Consider the following 7693-nt stretch of genomic DNA (forward strand, 5'->3'; position numbering starts at 1 on the left):
ACTGAGCAGTGCAGTGTGGCGATTCGATTTCCACCGATTACAACCTTATATGGTCCTTGATGGCGTGCCAGTGTGACCTAGAAGTGCAGTGGTGCGATTCGATTTCCACCGATTACACAAAAGGAAATATCGGGGTTGTAATCGGTGGAATATGAATGCACCACCTGCCTTCAGGTACACTGCACGACATCAAAGGAAATATAAGGTTGAATCGTGGAAATCGAATCGCCACCACTGCACTTCAGTACACTGCACGAACATCAAGGAAACTATCAGGTGTAAACGGTGGAAATCGAATCGCCATCCACGTGCACTGTCAAGTACACTGGGCACGACATCAAGAATATCGGTTTGTAATCGGTGAAATCGAATCCGCCCACTGCACCTTCAGTACACTGGCACGACATCAAGAAATATCAGGTTGTAAATCGGTGGACATCGAATCGGCCACACTGCACATTCAGACACTGCACGACGATCAAGGAATATCGGGTTGTAATCGGAGGAAATCGATCGCCACCACTGCACTTCAGTACACTGCACGGACATCAAGACAATATGCGGCGTTGTAATCGGTGGAAATCGAATTCGCCACCAATGCACTTCATTACACTGGCAGCCGACATCAAGAAATACTCAGGTTGTAATCGGTGAAATCGAATCGCCACCACTGCACTCAGACACTGGCACGGACGGATCAAGGAATATCGCGGTTGTGAATCGGAGGAAATCGGGCGGCTGTAGTTCCTTTATAGCCCAACATTAGCCACCTTTAGCTTAGCGGTGGTGATGTGAAGTCATGTGACCGTGCTGTAGTTCCTTTATAGCCCAACATTAGCCACCTTTAGCTTAGCGGTGGTGACGTGAAGTCATGTGACCGTGCTGTAGTTCCTTTATAGCCCAACATTAGCCTCCTTTAGCTTAGCGGTGGTGCCGTGAAGTCATGTGACCGTGCTGTAGTTCTTTTATAGCCCAACATTAGCCTCCTTTAGCTTAGCGGTGGTGACGTGAAGTCATGTGACCGGGCGTGCTGTAGTTCTTTTATAGCCCAACATTAGCCTCCTTTAGCTTAGCGGTGGTGACGTGAAGTCATGTGACCGTGCTGTAGTTCCTTTATAGCCCAACATTAGCCTCCTTTAGCTTAGCGGTGGTGACGTGAAGTCATGTGACCGTGCTGTAGTTCCTTTATAGCCCAACATTAGCCACCTTTAGCTTAGCGGTGGTGATGTGAAGTCATGTGACCGTGCTGTAGTTCCTTTATAGCCCAACATTAGCCTCCTTTAGCTTAGCGGTGGTGACGTGAAGTCATGTGACCGTGCTGTAGTTCCTTTATAGCCCAACATTAGCCACCTTTAGTATGGAGTTGGGAATTAAAATGAGGAATAAAAGTCTCAATCAAATGTATGTAATCCTCCTCTTTAGGTCTGGTGCTTTATTGGCTTCTAGAGTCTAGACAGATACAACACATTATATTTGAGAAAATAGAGCAAATTACTATGTAGTACTTATGAGGACTCAGTTCCTAGAAAACCTACTGCATCTCCTCAGTGTTCACCCAGAAAGCAATACAAAACAATTCTGTATTTGACAAAAATATTGATATAATTGAAGTCATTTTTTTGTTTTCTAATCAGTTTTGACTTTTTGTATCCTTGGTGTGAGCATTTGTGTGTGTTTATAATGATGTATGATGAAAAAAGCCCTATAAATATATAATATATATATCGTAAGGCAACTGCTGCCATCTAGTGGACATCACTGAGTGTTTAAAGCTCAATGTTAGGGGACATGTCTTTACTGGTGGAGCTAAAAAGTATAATATTGATATCTGTTAAAATACACCATCATTTTTGCATTTCTTATATCAGATAGAAATTACATTATACTGCTTTAGTGAACCAGCCTTTAAGTATTCAGAAATATGAAATGGTCCAGGACATCCTGTGTTGTTCTGCACGTTGCATAACATTTATTTTAACAACTCATGCTTGATATGATGCAATGACAAGTTGGTACAAAATGCAAACTATACTTTCCCCTCATAACTTAGTATCACAAACAGTGACCTAAACCGACAAGTATTGCAAATATCTGGAAAAGCAGGAAAGCGACTGAACCGACATGTAGACCAAGGGCGTCCAAACTGTTTCACACAGAAAAACACACAAAGGGCTGGGTCACTCTCTAGAGGAGAGGTATATTGCCTCATAAGTTACGTTAGAAGTCAGTTAAATGATGCTTGATACTTGAATATGCTCTAAGAAACATCACAGCTCTCCATAGGGTTTCAGGTATCTTGCTTACAGCTCATTCCTTAAAACAGAAGCCTCAGATAGCTCATAATAAGGGGAAATATGGAGGGTCTATTTCAAGGTTGTCATGGCAATAAGGTAATGGGCTTTGTTTTAACCAACCAAGACTTGTCAGAAAGTGTTTTCCACTTTCATTTACTGCATTTATTTATAAGTGGGCTGATCACCACATGAATACTACTACACATTATTACACGGGTTAGTTGAATACTCGATTCTGATTGGAGCCCGACCACAGACTCGGCGCGAGGCGGAGGGATATTGATCAGCCACCGCCTCACTGAACATTATCCCGCTTATTACACGGCCAGACACTAAACAAACTATCCACTCGACTCCCAATATTAATTGTAATGATTTTAATGACTAAAAAATTATCGTATTTCTTCCGCTAAGAAAAAAAAAAGCTCCGTTCCGCGGCGCACCAACGGCTGGAAATGCAACAACAACAACTTTACGGCAGCACTAATCGAGGTCTTCTGTAACCGTCCAACTCTGTTCAGTTTCTGATCCACTAACAAGTCCTTAAACACTACAGAGCCCACACCGTGTTCCTGTTAGTGTTTACTTCCTCTCTGCCTTCTTCTGTTCATTTATTTGACGTCCAGCACTCGGTCTTTTACCCTCTTTTCCTTTCTCTCCATCGATCCTCCTTAGCAACGGTCATTATAGTCCTTGACAACGTGTCACATGTTCTGATTTGACCAATCACAATCGAGTATTCCACTAAGCCGCGTAATATATGTTTAAAGGCTGTTTTTTGGACACCCCTGTAAAGTATGTTTTTAGTTTATCAGAGAGAAATATTGAATATGAAGAGGACAGGGTTTATCCTGAGAAACTCACCCTGAGACGCACGCAGCCTCTTCTGGATCCTCGCATCATCTTATCCTTTGACTGGAAATCAAACACAGAACAGATCAGGGATTAATAGTCCGTTTTCAGGAACAACAGCGCTTAAAATACAACGTCAAGGTTGTAGTGTATGTACTAACATTAGTAATATCCACGAGCAATATCATCCAACATGTCTACTTTCTTAATAAGCGTTAACAGAGAAAACTCTCAGGTCTGTATTTGAACGTAGCAGAGATTTAGAAACATGATAATGGTAAAGAGAGGATATTAGATACTGGATGAAGACACATTACATTACATTGCATTGCACACATGTGAGTGAAGTCATTTCACTTGAATTTAAAGAGGCGCTATTGTGTTTAGAGATGTCCCGATCCGATCACGTGATTTTCAAAAGATCGGAATCGGGAGAAAAAAATCGGGGATCGGGATTTTTTTTTTTTATACTTTTAAAAAAAAAATTATTCAATGTTACAAAACAAAAATGACCATGTTCAAGTCTTAAAGTCATCCTGAGGCCTTAGTTTTTGTTTCAAATGACACAACATCATGTATGTGTTGCTTNACGTACGTACGTACACACGTACGTACACACACACGTACACACACACACACACACACACACACACACACACACACACACACACACACACACACACACACACACACACACACACACGCACACACACACACACGTACGTACGTACGTACACACGTACGTACACACACACGTACACACACACACACACACACGTACACACGTACGTACACACACACACACACACACACACACACACACACACACACACACACACACACACACACACACACACACACACACACACACACACACACACACACACACACGTTTGAATGACATTACCTGTGTTGACCTTGAATTGATTGGATTTAGTCTCCATTCCATAGCATCAAAAATAAAAACTGGACTATTGTTGTAACGATGAAACAATTGCTGAGGAACAATCTATAGAGTTCCTTGAGACAACTGGTACGAATGAAAATATTTTGTTTGCATTCAATTGGAAACAGGTAATAAAGAGTCCAACTATGTTGAGTACAACTTCATTGTTTTGTAAAGAGTTTTGTAACTAACGTGTTTTAATATCCGTTATGTATGACAAGAATAGTTTCCATCAATATTCGACCCTTGTCGCTTATTTCAGTGAGGTAATTATTAGTAATTGCTGGTAAACATTTGCTTGTTTTATTCACTATTTGTCAATAAATACATTAAGTGTAGAAAGACGTTAGAAATAGTGCCAAACTATTTAATATCCTAACATTTTTGTATTGATTTTTGTGTTTTGGAATTGTTGATCAATAAATCTTTTTATCATTGCTTATAAAAGGCACTTTTTGTCACCTCAAACAGCTGTTTGTTGTTCTTTGAGCTGCTAAAGAAAGAGACCCACCTCACTTCTGGGGGCCTACGCTCCTACCATTAGCTTCTTTATTCTATATATCTATGTGACAGCATAAGTACCAGAGAATACAAACAGACTTCCAAGAACGAAATTTTAGAAAGTCTATTTGTTCTTTTTTTGCTGTACTATTCTCTCTTTGTTAAAGAGGTGTTTGTTCCAACAAATGGACTTGCTAATTTATTGAACTGCCAGGACGTTTACTCAAAGAAGTATACAGCAGAGGACTCATTAGAAAACCATTATATTGGGCTGAGTGTTCAATTCCAGCTTGCGCTGGTTGCTGTCTTTGCACACCTTGGAACGCATAAACTAAGCACACACACATATATTTACACATGTAAGTCACTGTCTGTCTTTGCAAAGCCTACATGCTTGTGTTTACCAGCGCATGAACAAAGTCCACTCACGCTTTCCTACACATCACGCCTTCTTAATAACTGACACTTACACACACCCTATACTCAAAGCTCATTCATCAATCGACCACTGCCATTTCTCTTGATTCCCTTTCCTCTCATCCACCGGTCCTCGCTTCCTCTTGTGACTCTGTGTCCTTCTTTGATGCTTGACAACATTTAACCTTGGAGATGCCACATGTGACGGGGGGGGGGGGGGGGCACAGGGTGACTGGAGTGGTTCAGCATGCCTGATAACTCTAGTCCCTCTTGAGTAGCTATGTACATTGGTATGGAAGCAAGGCCAGGGAAAAGGAAGGAGAATTTGGAGGAAGAGGAGGAGGAGGGGGGACCATGTGATGCTCCCTTGCCCCAGAAAGAGCCCTTGTTCCTGGGCAGCTGGCCCACACAGACAGCCTCTCCAGTTCACCATCCACAGACAAAGCGTTGTTCGGCTGACAGCTCTCTCATTGCTGGCAGCTTTCTGTGAGCTGGTCAAAATCGGTTTCTGTCCTCGAAGGATTTAGGAAATGTTTTGCATGTTTCTAGAGAGGTTTATGGAGGTATATATATCCTTTATTTATGTTGTATTCAAGCACTAACCTGCGTGTCTTTCACTTTACTGATACCATAATCCAGATTAGCTTTTTCTTCCCCAGCGACCTATGAAACCCCTCCTTAATTTACCCATCAGCCCCACATTGACCAACTGTCCACAAACACCACACCCACAGCAAGGTCAAGCGTTCCACTCTTCTATTCCCTGCATTTACACGGCAGGCTATAGTAAGATTTGTACTACCTTGATGCAGAGAGAGTAAATATGTGACAAAGCAAATCAAAATAACCTCCAAAATATCCAAACAAGTAGGTATGGGTTGCAAAATATATTTTCATAATGGAGATATAACACCTAGTCCTTATTACACTAGGTGTCAGTAGAATGCCAGCTAATGTTGCGATGAGTCAACTCAGGCCAATGAGAATACTACAAGCTAGCAAACATGGACGTTTTTTGGAAAAAATCTCATCCGCATTTTTTTCCGGAGGAAGTTAATGGATCCAATTTAAAAATAGGTATATTTTATATTGGGAGGAAAACAGCCAATTAGTTTGTTTTTTTCACAGAAACGCCGTGGAGTGAAACTTGATGACTACTTATTAGCTTCTCGTGATTTATATGTAATTGCAATTGGTCAGTTATGACGTTCTGTGACAAAGTTAACCACATTTAATATAGCTTTGTGAAAGTACTATACATTTCCTCGATCAGCAAATACATAAATTGTTGGAATTCCATTAATTTTGTTTTAGATATCACTGTGATAGTGTGGCCAGGCCCTAAAAGTGTCATGAATAAATAAACCACCACTATATGTGCATATGCATAATCACGGTACCTCCACTCGTATCTTGCATTTCCATGTGTACCAGATCGGGGTCCACATCCACACCTGATACTGACCTGGAATACACAACAGAATAACATGAGTTAATGACGTTTGTGCTAGAAAACAGTACATAAAGTCAGACTATTAGAACTTAAACCACATAACACCTTCATTTAAGATTGCATTTAAGGAAGCACAGTGAGAACATTTTTATTTATTTTTTTCCCCCATTATAATTATATAATATAATTCTGTACCTACTGTATGGACTCACATCCAATGCAAGGGTGCATTGCCAAAACAGTTGCAAAGCAAAAGCTGGTTGAAGGTGGGGATGGCAAATGTCATGTTTTCTTTATCGTACAAAGATAGATTTATTCACTGGCATTGACCAAATATTAAAAGGTCACAACCTAAAATTTGGGGTTTTGCATCATCATCCAATATCAACTATCATGTCTGAGCATACAGTTTTAATATTTAGTCTTGAGGTAACGCAATTCTGCTCCACTGTCACTTTGTCTGCTGTTTCTTGTCTTAACAGATGGTAGAACTACACAGAGCTATCCGACTCAAGATAAATACATATCTAACCTAAAGGCAGATCTTTAGCTGATACATAATATATTTTAAAATGAACAGGGTTTAAAGGCTAGATCACAGCACACGTACCCTTTGGTCCCTTTTGATGTACTAAGCCTTGCCTGATATGCTTTAAAACCTCCCAAATTGTTTACCCCCTTTGCCTTCTCCGAAGCACACCATCATAATGTATACTATAGTACACTGTGTGCCCTTCAGTGAGCAGTAAACTAAGCAGTTCATCTGATTAGAACTCTGTGGAGCAGTCTGTGAAATTTCCCCAGCCTAGTAAAGATTGAGCCGAAATTTAAAACCTCGTTACTTTGCCTATAAAGACTTTTTACGAGCAATTAGCAGGCCATGGAGGGACGCGAGAGGATGAATCACAGGAAGTGCGACAGGACGACGGTTCAGTCTTAAGCTCACTGGTTTATTTAAATCAAAAAGTTCAAGCGACGCATTTGACTTTAGTGAGTGACCAACAGAAAGTCAGGATTTCTTAAAAGCTTCGCAGGTGACATTACCAATAAAAAGGTAGCAGATGTACTTTATATAACACTTTAAATCTTTCATTTTTATAGCAGATCATTATTACAAGGCTCATCCCAAAGACTTTCTTTTTATAGATCTAGTTTGAATGGCACATGATCATGACCATCACAAATAAATAATGGCCACACAAAATCCCATTCACTGGTTTTGTTTCCAAA

Source organism: Notothenia coriiceps, unplaced genomic scaffold (genome assembly GCF_000735185.1).
Source record: "Notothenia coriiceps isolate Sejong01 unplaced genomic scaffold, NC01 NC01_scaffold00000339, whole genome shotgun sequence".
In the NCBI taxonomy this organism is placed as follows: Eukaryota; Metazoa; Chordata; class Actinopteri; order Perciformes; family Nototheniidae; genus Notothenia; species Notothenia coriiceps.